The sequence below is a fragment of the Orcinus orca genome, chromosome 17, assembly GCF_937001465.1.
Source record: "Orcinus orca chromosome 17, mOrcOrc1.1, whole genome shotgun sequence".
NCBI classification, from domain to species: Eukaryota; Metazoa; Chordata; class Mammalia; order Artiodactyla; family Delphinidae; genus Orcinus; species Orcinus orca.
The window spans coordinates 76013390-76033389 of NC_064575.1; the positions used below are offsets into that span (position 1 = coordinate 76013390).

The 20000-nt window shown below is 40.2% G+C and overlaps 1 non-coding gene across 1 annotated transcript; it reads left to right on the forward strand.

Annotated features, from left to right (window-relative positions):
* Positions 1–17457: 17457 nt before the first annotated feature.
* Positions 17458–17530, forward strand: TRNAV-UAC (transfer RNA valine (anticodon UAC)). The gene has a single exon. It is a non-coding gene; the product is annotated as a tRNA-Val (tRNA).
* Positions 17531–20000: the final 2470 nt, after the last annotated feature.

Sequence of the window (20000 nt, forward strand, 5' to 3'; positions counted from 1 at the left end):
GCCGCGTGCCGTGGACGGTGGAGTGTTGCTCTGTGGCGGGAGAGGGAGATGCCACCGTCCCGAGACCCGCAGGAGTCCTTAGGATCGACTGACTGCCAAGTGAGGGTTCGTGGCTTCGCGACGCAGGAAAGAATCCATGAGCCGGCCAAAGAAAAGTGAAGGCAAGTTTATTTAGAGGGATACACCCTCCATAGGCAGAACGCGGACTGTGTCTGAAACTGAGAGCGGCCCCGGGGCAGGTTTTTATGGGCTAAGTAATTACCTGTGCTAACGAGTGGAGGAATATTCTTGCTATTTTGGGGAAGGGTGAGGCTTTCTGAAGAATTGGCTACTGCCCACTTTTTGGCTTTTTATGGTGCCCCTCGGAACTGTCATGGCGTAAGAGGGAGTGACGTTTAGTGTTACAGAGAAGGTATAATGAGCTAAAGGTCAATGCCCGGACTCCTCTCAGAGCCACCTTGGTTTCATCTGGTTCTAGCCGGTCTTATCGCACTGCCCCTTCTTCATTTACCTAGCGTTTGTGTCCCGCCCCTTTCCCTCCTGCCTCAGCGCCAGGACCTTGCTTCAGAGGTTAAGAGCCCGCATTCACGAAACCATCGATGTCTCTGTTGCTGACTCTGGGCTCTTTCTTTGGTCTCAAGGATGCGCAAGTACAGGGAACATAGGCCTGCTGGGTGCAGCCCAACAAGTGGCGGAGCAGCCAGGAGACCAAGGAAACTCCCGAGAGCCCCGAGATGTTGGGAAATAGGGACGAGCAATGGAGAGTGGGTCCTGGAAGTCGTGGGAGAAATCCTGTGGTGGCTGCCCTTGACGAATGGGAGCCACCAAGAGAGTACAGAGAACTCTTAGGCGCCCTTAAAGCTGGTGCAGAGATATTGACCGCCACTGCTGTGGGGAAAAACAGGGCAGTGGCCACAGCTGTGGGCTGGCCGTTCGTTTTTTTTTTAACATCTTTATTGGAGTATAATAGCTTTCCGGTGGTGTTAGTTTGTGCTTTATACCAAAGTGAATCAGCTATACATATATCCCCATATCTCCTCCCTCTTCGGTCTCCTCCCTCCCACCCTCCCTATCCCAGACCTACTAGAGAATGGACTTGGCCCTTGCTTTTCATATTAAGGAAGGCCACAGAGGCCGAGCTAACAGCTGAGGCAAGGGTTAAATTGAATGCTGATTCACGTTCCTCTGAAAGCGAGGCATGTGTACGTGAGTGAATGATACGGATCATTGTCTATTACTGTTACTTGTTTACACTCACTTGGCTATTCAGAAACTTAAAAATCCCTGCAAATGGCCCAAACTGGGAGTCGTTTGACATTCTAAAACTGGTTTTTGCGTATACCCTTAGAGGAAGTTAGCTTTCTAGAAGGAATTGGTATTTCTCTTCCTGTGCCTTTGAGATATAAATGATCTACCTGGGCTCTCAGGAACTTTAATGTAATCCCTGAGAATAAAGGGGGGGGAAAAAGAGGCCTTTTAAACTCCAGAATGACAACTGTGAGATCTCTGTGTCTATATACATATATGTATGTCCACGTGCACCTTATTAAATATGAGGTGTCTCTGCCTCCATGTGGCGTTGCCAAGATTGGTTTGTGGATGAGCTCTGTTTAATTGGCTTAAAAGAAATTACACGCTTATATGAATTCTCAGAAAGCTCCAAAGTTTGCCCACATCCTGGTGAATGACTGATCTTAGTATCGTAGGTATCTTTCTCTCGATGCTCTTTAGCTGCTGGTGTCCGTATTGTATTTGTGGTGTCTGGTTGCAGTGCGCCTCTGTGTACCTGACCCCAGGGAAATCACGGAAGAGGGGCGGACCGAGACTGTAAGGGTTGTGCAGGGTATGTAAGAGTGGAGTGTCTGGTCAGGCCCCCCAAGATGGCTGACGCCTTGCTCTCTGTCCATCCCCTGATGGACCAGTGCCTACTTCACCTGCACCCTGATCACGTGGCTGACTTTCCTACGTACTAGCCCCAACCCCAGCTGGCGATTGTTCTGACCTTGAGCACAGAACATCTCCATCACAATAGCTTATCAAAGGGGTGGTGAGGGGTGGGGCCCTCTGCTGGTTTCCCTGGAAACTGATGAGCCCACCTGATGTCAATTCTCCCTGTAACTGGTAACCTCCCCTTCCTGCCGGGGAGCGAAGACTGCCGCCATGTCCTGCCTGGAATGTGTGTGTGTGTGTGTGTATGTGTATATATATATATATATATATATATTCTTTAATATATATATATATAAATATATATATAAATTATATATTTATATATATATGTATATATTATATATATTCTTTAATATATATAATATATATAAATATATAAATATAAATATATATAAATATATATAAATATATATAAATATATATAAATATATTATATATATAAATATATATATTATATAAATATATATATATATTCTTTAATATAATGGAATACTACTCAGCCTTAAAAAAATAAATAGAAAATCCTGTGACTTAGAACCACATGGCTGAACCTGTTAGATATTATGCTAAGTGAAATAAACCAGACACAGAAAGACACATTTTGCTGACCTCATTTATATGTGGAATCTAAAATAGCCATACTCATAGCATCAGAGAGTAAAAGGGTAGTTGCTAGAGGCTAGCGGATGGAGGAAGTGGGGAGACTTTGGTCATAGGGTACAAAGTTTAAGTTACACAGGATGAATAAGTTCTGGAGATCTAAAGTACAGCATGGTGACTATAGTTAATGATTCTGTATTGTATACTTCAAATTTGACAAAAGTGAAGCTTGTGTTCTCCCCACACATTAAAAAAAAAGGTAACTGAGGTGATGGATCTGTTCATTAGCTTTATTGTGGTGATCATTTCATGATGTATTGGTGTGTGAAAACATCACATTGTATACCTGGAATATATACAAGGTTTTTTTTGATTGAATTAAGGATTTTTTTTTTACATCTTTATCGGAGTATAATTGCTTTACAATGGTGTGTTAGTTTCTGCTTTATAACAAAGTGAATCAGTTATACATATGTTCCCATATCTCTTCCCTTTTGCGTTTCCCTCCCTCCCACCCTCCCTATCCCACCCCTCTAGGTGGTCACAAAGCACCGAGCTGATCTCCCTGTGCTACGCGGCTGCTTCCCACTAGCTATCTACCTTACATTTGGTAGTGCATATATGTCCATGCCACTCTCTAGCTTTGTCACAGCTTACCCTTCCCCCTCCCCATATCCTCAAGTCCATTCTCTAGTAGGTCTGTGTCTTTATTCCTGTCTTACCCCTAGGTTCTTCATGACATTTTTTTCTTAAATTCCATATATATGTGTTAGCATACGGTATTTGTCTTTCTCTTTCTGACTTACTTCACTCTGTATGACAGACTCTAGGTCTATCCACCTCATTACAAATAGCTGAATTTTGTTTCTTTTTATGGCTGAGTAATATTTGTCCATTGAACCATAAGAAGCTGGGGGAAAAAAAAGCTTGGGTATGCTTTGGCCCTGGGGAGCATTAACTCTGGTGCCTGGGGTAATAATAGAGGTTGAGAGAAGTGGGGTTGTATAGCTAACCAAAATGTAGCGTGAAGGCCCTGGGCTCTGAGAACAGACGAAAGGAGGGTTCAAGGATTGGTAAAGGGCAGCAGTCAGCAAACATACTCTGTAAAGAGCCAGACAGTAAATATTTTCCACCCTACAGACCATATGGTCTCTGTTGCAACTACTCAACTCTGCTGTAGTAGCACAGAAGCCCCCATAGAGACAGTGAGTGAGCGAGTGATCATGGCTGTTTCAGTGAAATCTTATGGATTCCATAATGTGAATGCTACATAATTTTCACATGTCATGAAATATCGTTCGTCTTGATTTTTTTCAACTACTCCACATTTAATAAACATTCGCAACGTGAGCCATTGAAAAACACACAGCAAGCCAAATTTCACCCATGAGCCATAGTTTGTCCGCTGCTAGTGCAGGTCATGGAAAGTCAGCAGAAGTCTCTTCCTCACAGGGAGAGACTGCCCAGGGCTACCATTGAAGACCTAACCTTTCAGGATCCAGTCAACTTCCAGGTATTTCGGAAGGAAATGAGTGTGTGTTTTTGGTCCCACTCCTACGTGCCGGGGCCTGAGCTGGTACTTCATATACTTCATCTTTGTTTAGCCTCTCCAAACTCCTAGGAGGTGGTGATATTACTCATTGCTTATATTGCAGCTGAAAAAGCCTTTCTCAGGATAACGACAGCCAGTAAGTGATAGTCCTATGATGAGCAGTGTTGACTGGCTCCCAAGCCCTTTCTCTGTTCATTGTACCTCACTGCCTAGCAGGACCAGAACTTGATCCAGGCAGGTCTCGACTTCATATTTATATTATAGCGGTTCACTTTTGTCTCGCTGACAGAGGAATAAAACTTTGGTGGAGCTGACAGGTACGTAGCAATTTCTCATCCAACTCTCTTATTTTGCTGGACAAGTAGATGGCTTAGTAATGCTAGGCTTGAGGTGAGATATGAAAATGAAGAGCAAAAATAGACACCCAGGGCTTCCCTGGTGGCACAGTGGTTGAGAGTCCGCCTGCCGATGCAGGGGACACGGGTTCGTGTCCCGGTCCGGGAAGATCCCACGTGCCGCGGAGCGGCTGGGCCCGTGAGCCATGGCCGCTGAGCCTGCGCGTCCGGAGCCTGTGCTCCGCAACGGGAGAGGCCACAACAGTGAGAGGCCCCTGTACTGCAAAAAAAAAAAAAAAAAAAAAAAAAAAAAGACTCCCTTAGGGGTAATTCAAAGGATTCCCAACTAGGGGTAATTTTGCCACCTAGGAGACATTTGATTATGTCTAGAGATACATTTGGTTGTCACAAATGGGGAAGGAGATGCTGCTGGAATCTAGCAGATAAAAGCCAGGGATGCTGTAAGATATCCTAAAAGGCACAGGAGAAACCACCACAAAAAATAATCTGGCCCCAAATATTAACAATGCTACTGTTGAGGAATCCCACCTAGGGGCTCAGTATTTCTGCCATCCCTCAGGCTCAGCCCCCATCACATCAAGTGTCTCCTTTAAAAAAATCACTTGTGTGGCCTATGAGATAGTCTAAACATTTTAAGATGATCTGTTTCCCTTTCCCCAGCCCGAAATACGCCCGAACCAATTACCAAGCGCTGTGCTGTAGCCACACCTGACTGCTTGAATTTCCCTGAAAATACCTACTGCTTTTCTACATCTTCACCTTTGTTCAGGTTTTCTCTCTGCCTGGAACATCCTTCAGCCTATTCTCAATTACTGAAATTCTTCTCATTTTCCCAAATCTAGCTCAAATTTCACCTCCTCCTTTCAGCCATCAGTTGGATGTCCTTCTCTGATTTCCCCACAGTACTAACACTACAGTAGCAAAGAGAATCTAAGCTTGTACAGTACTCACTGGTTTTTCCCACTTGAGCTCCCAACACTAGTCACCATTAATATTTTCCTTGAGTTCACGAGTGTCTCTGATCATATCTGTTTAAGTGCTTAACACCATGCCAGGCAGAAGGAAGGCACTGGATAAATCAGGAATGTTAAGTTGAATACACTTTGTTTGGAACAATGAAGGGAAAGGCAAGGAAGAAGACTAAAGATTGATTCAAGACACAAACTATCATATGCTCCTAACATTTCCAAAGTCTGTTCTCCGAACCAACTTCCCATCTACCATTTAAAAGGAAACACTTTTTGTTTTCATACATTCAAGTCCCCTAGGAGCTGGAAGGGAGAACCAGGGTAGATAAGGACTCACCAGGCTGAGTAGAATGAGAACTGTTGCTACCCATCCCTCTCCACCTTGAGTAATCTGCACTTGCTAGGGAGTCAAGGAGGCAAGCAGGGGAATTCTAATCACCCAGAAAAGGGCAGGATTTGTCCTTCTGTGTGAAGGACCAGGAAGGACTTCCCAAGTGGTCATCTCCATTGGTCTATGGGGGCATTATCTCTGATACAAAGAAAATACTTTTAGTGGGTGTATTTTCCCCATATACGTGTTGGTAATTCTAGTGTCAGATCAACCTTGGCAATAGTAGCAGCTTATTCTTGGACAAGCAACTAACCATCTTTGAGCCTCAATTTCTTTAACTACCAAATGGAGATACAAATATTAATGTTGTTGCTAGGAATACATAGTATTAATAAAAAGCAGCATAATGTCTGCAAGTTGTTTCCATTTTGAATAAGATGTCTCTGCCCCAATTGAGAGAAGTTAATGGTGAAATCATCCCAGTTATTAAGCCAGTTATTGCCAATGCATTCCTGTGAAACCTTTTGGAAGCCGAAATGCTTAAAGCAAAGAAGCAATTACCTTAGGACACACCTTGCTAACAGATGCACGAAGTAAATTGAGATTAAAGCACAGATGCTCACAGACACAGTTAAAAGTTATGGCGACTTGATGCTAAGAGTCATTCCTGGGAAAGCTTGGTGGTGCCGCTCTCCCTGATTGGGGTACATGCCTCTCTAACAGCTGCTGCAAAACAAATGCAGACCACTATTTTTACTTTTCACCTTTTTTCTTAAAAGCAACATCCTCTTTAAATTCGTTTTGGTTAGCCAAAATAGGTACTGCTGTAGGTCTTTGTAAAAGTGAACTTTGGGGCTTCCCTGGTGGCACAGTGGTTGAGAGTCCGCCTGCCGACGCAGGGGACACGGGTTCGTGCCCTGGTCCGGGAAGATCCCACATGCCGCGGAGCGGCTGGGCCCGTGAGCCATGGCCGCTGAGCCTGCGCGTCCGGAGCCTGTGCTCCGCAACGGGAGAGGCCACAACAGTGAGAGGCCCGCGTACCGCAAAAAAAAAAAAAAAAAAAAAAAGTGAACTTTGAAAAGCAGGGGATATCTGTATTTCTTAAGCCTCCACAGAGAGCCCAAGAGTGAGCTGAATAGTTAGAAAGTGGGATTTCATCTCTGCCTTTAGGGATCTAGTGGTCTGGTAGAATATGATTCAAGCATAATGAAAGACTGTCTGAAGTAAATGTAAATTTTTGTGTTACAAACATCTAGTACTTTAGGTTTTAAAAAAAGAGTGAGGTCAAATGAAGCAGGAACCAACAGAGCAAGCTTTAGGGAAGAAATGCCAGTGCCTGTGCCCTGAAGAGTGAGGGGCGTCTGGATAGGTGGGGAAGGGAAAGAGAAATATGCTTATTTTTAAACAGTCAGTAAATGAGAAATGACCCACAGAATAGCCTCACCTTGAAGGAAGCCAAAGTCATATTTAGTTTCCCAGAGAGAAAGCTGAAGTTCCCAAAGCATTTCGAAATGAGAATTGGTTGCTGTACCTTTTTATGATCCAACTATTTCCAGGTATGATTCCATTAAGTACCTTTTAAAGATTTCTGCTCTCACTCTCAGAAGCTGTGGGAAAGGACTCTTCGTGGTTTGACATTCCTTCTCATTTACTCTGGAGGAAAACTCATCATGAACATTTCCATATGCTGGTCTTCTCCTATACAGATTTATGTCAACAGTTTCCGTTTTAACAGTTTTCAAAACACATGCTCGTTCCCAATTCATTTCCCCTAGAAGTAATGCAGCAATAGCGTGATTCATGGGTTACGGGGACTGTGCAAAGTTATACAAGCAGGTGTGACATTTCTACTTGGTAAAAGTCATTGTCCCAGAACATATCAAGTGACAAGATTCACCCACTGGCTTGAGGTTGTTCTGTTGTAGTCAGTGATAAACTCATCCGTGCTGTAGCAGGCTCTTGGTTTTATTAAGAGATTGTCATAATACCAATTTGTAATATAAGATTTATCCCAATGTAAAAATGACATAGGAATAGAAATGAGAAGCAATTGATAAATACAGAGTCACAAGATTGGAAGCTCTTAATTATCATCTCCTCCCAATAGTTGTGTGGAATTGGAAACAAGAATTAAAATATAAGTAACATGAGAATATTTAAGGTTTACAAATAACAAAACAGGTATCTCCTAAAGATCCATTACAAGCTTTTTGTGTTGAGATATTTCCATCCTTTTAAAGACTGAATTTGAGTTTTGTAATTTACATACATTAATAGTTTGAATAGTTTAGAAAATGTGTTTTAGAATGTACATTATGGTAGGCCAAAGAAGAGAGAGCATTAACCTAAAGTGAATTACCCAAGTTCATACTTCCAAAAAGCCATAGTAAAATGTCCCCTCATTCTGAGTGCTTTTTATACTGGCCACATACACATTTCCTGGGGAGACAGTTTCCTAGTCAGTCCCGCATCCTTATAGCTTCAGACCAGAAAAGGTACATATTGGAAAGGGAACTCGACCAATGTCAGAAGATGAGGATCTCTGTTACCTACCATTAGGGCAGCATTGTCCTTCTGCCCCACTTTCATCCCTGAAATGAGGATGTGACTAAAGAAACTTTGTCTCACCATCACTGCCCTCTAGTCTGAATTTAAAAGAATCAATGAAAATGAACAATGGCCAGCATAGAAGGAGTATTCTTTGCGTTAGGCATCATGACAAGCACTTCCCATGCATTTTCTGACTCAACACATAGAGCTGTTGGCCAGGATAAATGAGTTTCTACGTGGAAGGCACGGAACACAGTCCCTGGTATATAGATCTCTGAACTTAAAAAGATAAAAAGAAAGGAAGGGAGAGAAATAAACTCTATTTGTCAGATACTATTATTTTCCCCATTTTAAATGAGAGGACCCTAAGGTCGTAGAGAGGTGAGATAATCTGCCCGAGGTCACCCAAGCGACATTGTGAATCCATGACAAATCCAGGCCCCTCAAATCCAAAGTCCAGGTCTAATTGGTGTTTATAAATCTAAAAATGTGAAAGTTGTACAACCGTGGAGCAAAGAAGATGTCCGTCCTTTCTTCAACAAAATTATGAGTTGTCAAAGTTTTAAAAAGTACTGTGTTTTGGTGATGCAAGTGCAAAGAGAACTGGCAGTAATGGTAAGCTAAGACTTAACCAGAGGTTTACGTGGGATCAGAATTTACCAGATGGATGTGTTTCAGGTTCATGCATTACTGAGTAGTGCATTACATTTAAAGTTTGTTCATGTTTCATGTACTTCCCAGAACAGAAATATACAATATCATAACTTGGGTTTGTTATGTTTATATTCTTTTTTTTTACATCTTTATTGGAGTATAATTGCTTTACAATGGTGTGTTGGTTTCTGCTTTATAACAAAGTGAATCAGTTATACATATACATATGTTCCCATATTTCTTCCCTTTTGCATCTCCCTCCCACCCCCCCTCCCTATCCCACCCCTCCAGGCGGTCACAAAGCACCGAGCTGATCTCCCTGTGCTATGCGGCTGCTTCCCACTAGCTATCTACCTTACATTTGGTAGTGTATATATGTCTATGCCACTCTCTCGCCTTGTCACAGCTTACCCTTCCCCCTCCCCATATCCTCAAGTCCATTCTCTAGTAGGTCGGTGTCTTTATTCCTGTCTTACCCCTAGGTTCTTCATGACATTTCTTTTTCTTAAATTCCATATATATGTGTTAGCATACGGTATTTGTTTTTCTCTTTCTGACTTCACTCTGTATGACAGACTCTAGGTCCATCCACCTCATTACAAATAGCTCAATTTCGTTTCTTTTTATGGCTGAGTAATATTCCATTGTATATATGTGCCACATCTTCTTTATCCATTCATCCGATGATGGAGTCTTAGGTTGTTTCCATCTCTGGGCTATTGTAAATAGAGCTGCAATGAACATTTTGGTACATGACTCTTTTTGAATTATGGTTTTCTCAGGGTATATGCCCAGTAGTGGGATTGCTGGGTCATATGGTAGTTCTATTTTTAGTTTTTTAAGGGACCTCCATACTGTTCTCCATAGTGGCTGTACCAATTCACATTCCCACCAGCAGTGCAAGATTGTTCCCTTTTCTCTACACCCTCTCCAGCATTTATTGTTTCTAGATTTTTTGATCATGGCCATTCATGACTGGTGTGAGATGATATCTCATTGTAGTTTTGATTTGCATTTCTCTAATGATTAATGATGTTGAGCATTCTTTCATGTGTTTGTTGGCAGTCTGTATATCTTCTTTGGAGAAATGTCTATTTAGGTCTTCTGCCCATTTTTGGATTGGGTTGTTTGTTTTTTTGTTATTGAGCTGCATGAGCTGCTTATAAATTTTGGAGATTAATCCTTTGTCACTTGCTTCATTTGCAAATATTTTCTCCCATTCTGAGGGTTGTCTTTTGGTCTTGTTTATGGTTTCCTTTGCTGTGCAAAAGCTTTGAAGTTTCATTAGGTCCCATTTGTTTATTTTTGTTTTTATTTCCATTTCTCTAGGAGGTGGGTCAAAAAGGATCTTGCTGTGATTTACGTCACAGAGTGTCCTGCCTATGTTTTCCTCTAAGAGTTTGATAGTTTCTGGCCTTACATTTAGGTCTTTAATCCATTTTGAGCTTATTTTTGTGTATGGTGTTAGGGAGTGATCTAATCTCATACTTTTACATGTACCTGTCCAGTTTTCCCAGCACCACTTATTGAAGAGGCTGTCCTTTCTCCACTGTACATTCCTGCCTCCTTTATCAAAGATAAGGTTACCATATGTGCGTGGGTATATCTCTGGGCTTTCTATCCTGTTCCATTGATCTACCTTTCTGTTTTTGTGCCAGTACCATACTGTCTTGATTACTGTAGCTTTGTAGTATAGTCTGAAGTCAGGGAGCCTGATTCCTCCAGCTCTGTGTTTCGTTCTCAAGATTGCTTTGGCTATTCGGGGTCTTTTATGTTTCCATACAAATTGTGAAATTTTTTGTTCTAGGTCTGTGAAAAATGCCGGTGGTAGTTTGATAGGGATTGTGTTGAATCTGTAGATTGCTTTGGGTAGTAGAGTCATTTTCACAATGTTGATTCTTCCAATCCAAGAACATGGTATATCTCTCCATCTGTTTGTATCATCTTTAACTTCTTTCATCAGTGTCTTATAGTTTTCTGCATACAGGTCTTTTGTCTCCTTAGGTAGGTTTATTCCTAGATATTTTATTATGTTTATATTCTTATTAAAACTTCTAATAAAGTTGCATTTCACTATTAAAAAATGGCCACAGTTGTGATTTCGCAAAAGATGGGCTTCCTTCCTTGTTTTATTTTTTTCATCCACTTGTTATTCCACTTATTTGTTCAAAAGCACATCAATTGACCAAAGCTCTGTTGATACTCAGAAGAGAAAGGGGGTATTTTGCTGGAGAATTAAGGAAGTCTTTTCAGAAAGATTACAGGCTGAATACAGGGTGAATGAATGAGAAGCAGTTCGCTGCTTATCTGAGGGAGAAGGGAGTCAGTGGTCAGGCATCCCAGGCAGAGGGTTCCTCTACAAGGAACAACAGAAGATGGTCTTTTTGAGATCGTGAGAAGTTCAGGGAGTGGTTGCAGGCTGTTGGAGGGGTCAAGAGGGTTTTTTGCTGTTTAGGAGTGGGAGAAGGTCATTGCTAGATGACAGTAAGTTTTGAGCCACATACCAAACGGTTTGAGTTGAGTGGGTAATTTACATTAGAAAGCAAATTGAAAGGGCTTTGGAAAGGAAACCTGTAGTCATTCCATTGGGTGCAGACAAGAGGGGTTCAGACTAGTTTCCTGGTTATAAGAAAATGGGACCATTTTATAATCTGAGAATTTATTTCAGTCATAAGCTCTCTTACTTTTATATCTCCTTACAGTTTGAAAAAACAATTTCATGACCATCCCTGCTCTAAAATTCAGGAACCATAAGGATTTAGGTCAATCATCTTTGACATTTCCCTATAGTGTAATATTGACTACGCTGCTTGCAGTCATCTGCTGTATCTGTGACCAGAAATACTATTCCACTTTCCTTCTCCTGCTGCACCACAACCTGATGGCAGCTCTTCTTTCTCGTATGTACATCAAATCCAGAAGAAGAACCTCTTCTAGGCTGCCTTTCTTTTTTTTTAAACATCTTTATTGGAGTATAATTGCTTTACAATGGTGTGTTAGTTTCTGCTTTATAACAAAGTGAATCAGCTATACATATACATATATCCCCATATCTCCTCCCTCTTGCGTCTCCCTCCCACCCTCCCTATCCCACCGCTCTAGGTGGTCACAAAGCACCTAGCTGATCTCCCTGTGCTATGTGGCTGCTTCCCACTAGCTAGCTATTGCCTTTCTTAATTCTTCCATTCTTCTCTCCCTCCTCTCTTTTCACTCATATTTCTCCCTTCATTCTCTCCTTCCCTCCTTCCTCCCATCTTTGCTTCTTGTTTTCTTTTAAGAAACATTTAATGGGGCTTCCCTGGTGGTGCAGTGGTTGAGAGTCTGTCTGCCGATGCAAGGGACATGGGTTCGTGCCCCTGTCCGAGAAGATCCCACATGCCATGGAGTGGCTAGGCCTGTAAGCCATGGCCGCTGAGCCTGCGCGTCCGGAGCCTGTGCTCCGCAATGGGAGAGGCCACAACAGTGAGAGGCCCGTGTACTGCAAAAAAAAAAAAAAAAAAATTTAATGGAAGGCTTCTATGGGGCAAAGGCTGCATTACACAATTCAGGTTAACTGATAAATAAAGGCATAATTTTGTCCCTAAAGCCATCATTGTATGGTGAGGAAGAAAAATGAGTTTATAATTTTCAGTAAACCTATAATACAGGGAAGTGTAAATTTACTTTTTTTTTTTTTAATTTCTTTTCTTTGACATTTACTCTATGAGGATCCATAGATCTTATATTGCCGGAAATCTCTATCATGGTATTGCATACCTTATCAAGCATACACCTAAATCTTTTTCAGTGTCTTCATTGAAATCACATTCATTCCGTGTCCTATTTCCTCATATCTGTGACTCCTTAGCTAAGGGACAGTTGGACAGAATATTTTCTCTGATTATAGTATGTTTGCAAGATTTTGGATTTCCTGTTCTAGTGTCCCAATGACTTCAAAACACTAGTCATCATTTCTTTTTTTTAAGTTGGTTACTATCCAAAGAACACATTTAATGTCAGGCAGACGTAATCACTCTCATTTTCTGGATCAGAAACCTAGAAAAATAAAATGACTTGCCCAGTGTTTTTTATTCCTATTCTAGCTATCTCCTCTGCATGCTTCTAAACTATCTTTGGCTTATATTTCAAAACTGGCTTTTACAGGTGATCTTTAGAAAACTAAATTTCTGAAGAACATACAATATTTTTTAGATAGGACAAAAAATGTGCAAACAAGAGATGGGATTTTTTTCTTAATTTCTTTTTTGGATGGTTTGTTGTTAGTGTATAGGGATTCAAGAGATTTCTTTGTATTAATTTTGTATCCTGCAACTTTTCCAAATTCATTGAGCTCTAGTAGTTTTCTAGTAGCATCTTTAAGATTTTTATGTATAGTATCATGTCATCTGCAAACAATGACAGGTTTACTTCTTTTTCAGTTTGGATTCTTTTTATTTCTTTTTCTTCTCTGATTGCTGTGGCTAGGACTTCCAAAACTATGTTGAATAAAAGTGGCAAGAGTGGACACCCTTCTCTTGTTCCTGATCTTAGAGGAAATGCTTTCAGTTTTTCACCATTGAGAATGATGTTTGCTGTGGGTTTCTTGTATATGACTTTTATTATGTTGAGGTAGGTTCCCTCTATGCCCACTTTCTGGAGAGTTTTTTTTTTTATCATAAATGGTGTTGAATTTTGTCAAAAGCTTTTTCTGCATCTATTGAGATAACCATATGGTTTTTATTTTTCAGTTTGTTAATGTGGTGTATCACATCAATTGATTTATGTACATTGAAGAATTCTTGCATCACTGGGATAAATCCCACTTTATCATGGTGTATAATCCTTTTACTGTACTGTTGGATGTAGATTGCTAGTATTTTGTTGAGGATTTTTGAGTCTATGTTCATCAGTGATATTGGCCTGTAATTTTCTTCTTTTGTGGTATCTTTGTCTGGTTTTGGTATTAGGGTGATGGTGGACTCATAGAATGAGTTTGGGAGTGTTCCTTCCTTGGCAGTTTTTTGGAATACTTTCAGAAAGATAGGCATTAACTCTTCTCTAAATGTTTGGTAGAATTTGCCTGTGAAGCCCTCTGGTCCTGGACTTTTGTTTGTTGGTAGTTTTTAAATCAGAGTTTCAGTTTTAGTACTTATGATTGGCCTGTTCGTGTTTTCTGTTTCTTCCTGGTTCAGTCTTAGGAGGTTGTACCTTTCTGAGAATTTATCCATTTCTTCTAGGTTGTCCATTTTATTGGCATATAGTTGCTTGTAGTAGTCTTTTTTAATCCTTTGTATTTCTGTGGTGTCAGTTGTAACTTCTCCTTTTTCATTTCTAATTTTATTGATTTGAGTCCTCTTCCTTTTATTCTTGATTAGTCTGGTGAAAGGTTTATCTATTTTGTTTGTTTTCAGAGAGCCAGGTTTTAGTTTCATTGATCTTTCCTATTGTCGTCTTCATCTCTATTTCATTTATTAATGCTCTGATCTTTACGATTTCTTTCTACTGACTTTGGCTTTTATTTGTTTTTCTTAAGTTGCTTTAGGTGTAAGGTTAGGTTGTTTATTTGAGATTTTTCTTGTTTCCTGAGGTAAGATTGTATTGCTATAAACTTCCCTCTTAGAACTGCTTTTGCTGCATCCCATAGGTTTTGGATCATTGTGCTTTCACTTTCATTTGTCTCTGTGTATTTTTGGATTTCCTCTTCGATTTCTTCAGTGATCCATTGGTTGTTTAGTAGCATATTGTTTAGCCTCCACGTGTTTGTGTTTTTTACAGTTTTTTTCTTTTTGTTCATTTCCAATCTCGTAGCATTGTGGTTGGAAAAGATGCTTGATATTATTTAAATTTTCTTAAATTTACCAAGGCTTGCTTTGTGGTCCAGCATGTGATCTATCCTAGTGAATGCTCCATGTGAACTTGAGAAGAATGTGTATTCTGCTGCTTTTGGATAGAATGCTCTATAAATATCAACTCCTTTTGGTCTAATGTGTCAATTTGAGGCCTGTGTTTCCTTATTAATTTTCTGTCTGGATGATCTGTCCATTGATGTAAGTGGGCTGTTAAAGTCCCCCTCTATTATTGTGTTACTGTCAGTTTCTCCTTTTATAGCTGTTAGCATGTGCCTTATATATTGAGGTGCTCCTATGTTTAGTGCATATATACTTCCATTTGTTATATCTTCTTCTTGGATTGATCCCTTGATCATTATGTAGTGTCCTTTGTTCCTTGTAACAGCCTTTATTTTAAAGTCATTTTCTCTGATGAGTATTTTGAAACAGGTGTTGCCTTATTCATCTTTGTAGGTCAAGCATCTGACATAATTTTAGGTACACAGTTGGCACTCTTCAAAAAAATAGAAGCAATTCCTAGATTCATAATTATTGGGTCAAAGACTATGAATGGCTTCTTAGCTCAGAATATTAGTTCCCCTGCTATTTACCTAAGGAGTTACATGGCTTTCCATGACATAAGCAGTGTACAAGTTTCATCACAGTAAGGCAGTCCTGACTGTTAACTTTTTTTTTTTATAATTTCAGTACTCTTAGGAAAAGTAGTTGCCCTTGTCTAGAAGTCTGTGATTTCTAATGAGGTTATTTTTTCTTAAAATTTTGATTTTTTCTTGTTGACTCATTTTTCTTTATAAAAAAATCATTTCTTTTTAAGCAAGTATTTCCTTAAAGTGCTTTCCATTGAGAAAATTTTTTTCTGTCAAGAAGAGGGAGGAAAAGGAATAGGAAGAGCAGAAGGAGGAGGAGGAAAAGGGGGAGGAGGAGGAAGAGATAAACCCACGCACCTGTGGTCAACTAATCTATGACAAAGGAGGCAAGGATATACAGTGGAGAAAAGACAGTCTCTTCAGTAAGTGGTGCTGGGAAAACTGGAGCAGCTACATGTAAAAGAATGAAATTAGAACACTCCCTAACACCACACACAAAATAAACTCAAAATGGATTAAAGACCTAAATGTAAGACCAGACACTGTAAAACTCTTAGAGGAAATCATAGGAAGAACACTCTTTGGCATATATCACAGCAAGATCTTTTATGACCCACCTCCTAGAGTAATGGAAATAAAAACAAAAATAAACAAATGGGACCTAATGAAACTTAAAAACTTTTGCATGGCAAAGGAAACTATAAAGAAGATGAAAAGACAACCCTCAGAATGGGAGAAAATATTTGCAAATGAATTAACAGACCAAGGATTAATCTCCAAAATTTATAAGCAGCTCATGCAGCTCAATATGAAAAAAACAAACAACTAAATTAAAAAATGGGCAGAAGACCTAAATAGACGTTTCTCCAAAGAAGACATACAGATGGCCAAGAGGCACATGAAAAGCTGCTCAGCATCACTAATTATTAGAGAAATGCAAATCAAAACTACAGTGAGGTATCACCTCACACTGGTTAGAATGAGCATCATCAGAAAACCTACAAACAACAAATGCTGGAGAGGATATGGAGAAAACGGAACCTTCTTGCACTGCTGGTGGGAATGTAAAGTGATACAGCCACTATGGAGAACAGTATGGACGTTCCTTAAAAAACTAAAAATAGGATTATCGTATGACCCAGCAATCCCACTACTGAGCATATACCCCGAGAAAACCATATTTCAAAAAGACACATGTACCCCAATGTTCATTGCAGCACTATTTACAATAGCCAGGTCATGGAAGCAGCTTAAATGCCCATCGACAGATGAATGGATAAAGAAGATGTGGTACATATATACAATGGAACATTACTTGGCCATAAAAAGGAACGAAATTGGGTCATTTGTTGAGACGTGGATGGATCTAGAGACTGTATACAGAGTAAAGGAAGTCAGAGAAAAACAAATATTGTATATTAACGCGTATTTGTGGAATCTAGAAAAATGGTACAGAAGAACGAGTTTGCAGAGCAGAAATAGAGACACAGATGTAGAGAACAAATGTATGGACACCAAGGGCTGGAAAGCGCAGGTGGTGGTGGTGGTGGTGGGATGAATTGGGAGATTGGGATTGACATGTATACACTAATATGTATAAAATAGATAACTAATAAGAACCTGCTGTATAAAAAATTTTAAGAATAAAAAATATCCCTTGTATAAAACACTAGGGACTTTTCATTGTTACTTATTATTCATAACAATTGAGGTATATGTTGTTATTTTGCAGAGATTAAATAAATTGCCAAGATCACATAGTTATTATATGAAAAGGCTAGAATTCCATCCAGGTCTCTCAGACTCCAAAAGGCTTAGGCTTTTTCACTGGCTGTCATGTTAGGCATAGTTTTAGTTTCTAAGGCAAAATAATCTGTAAATTTGCAGAGGATTGATTAAAAACGGGAATATACTAGGTAATAGGATGAACTATGCCATTTTTCTCTTTCTGTACTGTGTAAACTGTGATTCTATCCAAGGAAATTCTGTTCAATTCTACCCTGAAGACACACTTCTTTGTTCTGCTTAGAGTAGAGAGGCTGAACTAAGAAATTAATGATCAAGATAGGAGTGGAAGGGCTTCCCTGGCAGTCCAGTGGTTAAGACTCTGCACTTACACTGCAGGGGGTGCAGGTTCAATCCCTGGTCAGGGAACTAAGATCCTACATGCTGCACAGCATGGCCAAAAAAAAGAAAGGAGGGGAAAGGTTAACCTGGGTGACGGGGTAGTGACTCACTGCAATGGGAGATGGAAGGAAGGATGTGCTCTGACACCATTACATTTCCAAGGCCGTCACAGATTTATTTCAGACCAGTATATTTTTCTTAAAAAAGAATCCCAGTCCATAGATTAAAGTAATGAAGGATTTGAGACTTGAATAAAAATGCTTTCTCTGTAATTTTATCTAAAATTTTATTTGATTAAATTCTCTAAACTTGCAGCATTGTATGTCACAAAAGGTCCATTTTTCTATTCCTAACCATATTCCACAGAGTCACAGGGTCTACCGCAGTCCCGCCCCTCTGCCCTGACTCTGTGTTACTCTCTGAGCTCTGACAAGGCTTGCAGACCTAACCTTGGAGCATAGAATCAGAGCCCCTTAAATGATAAAGGTAGAGAATGAAACGATACTGTGATTAATAATAATAACAATAGACAATAGAAGACTGTGTAAGTTACTTTCTCTGAGAAGTTGGTACAGTGAACTCATGTAAGCCCTGTGGATTTTGTCAGCACCAAGTGAGAAAATGCTTTGTTTTCCAAAGCCTGGTTGGTCAACACTGATTCCAAATTAAGAACTCCTTGTTCATCTGAGAAGATGTACCCGGTCATCAGGCATGTTCCTCCCACATGGAGCAAGGGAAAATATGACCCCAGGGGTTTCTGGCTCTATCAGGGTTTGTCGTGGCTTCTTCTCATGAGAATGAACACTCAGGACTCAGCATTTCCGTTTCCCTTTGGCCAAAGCGTGTGAAAATGGAGAGTAATAAAACAACAATAAACAACCAAAAAATTACAGTCAAACCCTCTCTAGCCTCAGGAGGCAGTGTTTGTCCTGGCTTTCTCTGCTGGCCAAAGGACAGCACAGGAAGAGGGGGTGGAAAGTTCTCATTTTTTTTCTTCTTGTTAATAGCTCAAGTATCTTTCCTGTGGATATACCCAGTTATATTCAGCTATTAATTATTAGCTTTTGACGGTGGGCCTGTGATCTTTGGATGAAATACATTCGTATATCCTTTATATCAAAACATATTTAGTAAATAGTCCTGAGTTGCTCTTCTTTTTGGAGTCTTATCCAAATTATTAATTCTAAACATTACTTTCTCTTTTGCCTTTTTTCTCTTTTTCTTCTTCAGCCTGTTCTTGCTGTAGGTGCTAAGGAAGGGTGAAATGATCTCAAGCTAGGCCATAAAAGAGAAATCTAGGAGATTCAAAAACCAGAGCATGCAGCTCTTAAATGGCTCAGTTTTCAATTCTGTCAAATGCAAAGCAATAAACACTCTTCAGGTGTCCGTCTCTCCACGGTGCTGCATGAGGCATGGAGAGGTGAAGAGGAAAGGCACAGGAGGAAGGCCTCCATACACACATGGCCACCCTTGGGGGAGAAAACCAAAGTGCAATTTGATTAGGGTTGTAAGATAGAAATGTACACGGTGCTGTGGGAACACACATGCAGAAGCAATGTATTCTGCTTGGAGGGTTCCCAGGAAGCTTGGCGCTGAATGACTGGACTGTCCCTGGCAGTACAGATGAATAAGATGCTACCTTTCAAGCTTTTCTGATTGAGACTTATAGTTCAAAATCGACTTCATGTACCCATCCCAAACACACAAACACATGCATATGTAGACAAGTTTTACAAAATAATACTTTTACGGTGTGTGATGCACCCTTGTGTTTTTTCTTCCATTCTGTTTCTATTATTGTAGATGGTGGTTGAAACCCATTTAATTGAGTACCTTGATCAACTAATGGATTGAGATCTCAACTTAAGAAATTCTGGAATAGAGCATGGGCTTTGGAGTGACACAAAACTGGTTTTAAATCCTTATATGGTCAACTAGTAGTCCTGGGATTTGGGCACGTTGCTTAACTTTTATGAGTTTGAGTTGCCCTGCCGATAGAAAAAGCATAAGTGACTACTATCTACCTGACCAGGATTAAAGGAAGTAATGCTTGTAAACAGCTCAGTATAGTGAACGCTCAATAGATGGGTTGGGCAGAGTTGGGGAGGGGGGCATCCTAGGCGCACTGACTGGTTTGGTAGAGTTGTCGCACCACCCAAAACAAGAGCAATCTGGTGACATATATGCCTGAAAGTTTAGAGTACAAGATGGAAGTGAAAAAGTTTACCGAGGCTGTGCACCCAGATCGTGTGTGTGTTTGCATGTGAATTAGTCAGTGTATGTGTACATGTTTGTGTATGTGAGTATGTGTTTGTAGGGGTGTGAGTGTGTGTATGTGTGTGTGTGTGTATGAGTGAGTTTGTATGTGTGGGGTTTCTGTGTTCGTGTGCTTCCGTATGTGAGTGGAGGCTGGTGTCAGTATATGGACTAAATCTGATTCACCTTTATTCAATAACCTCTTAACCAGTCCCAGTGAGCCTTGGTTAAACCAACCAGG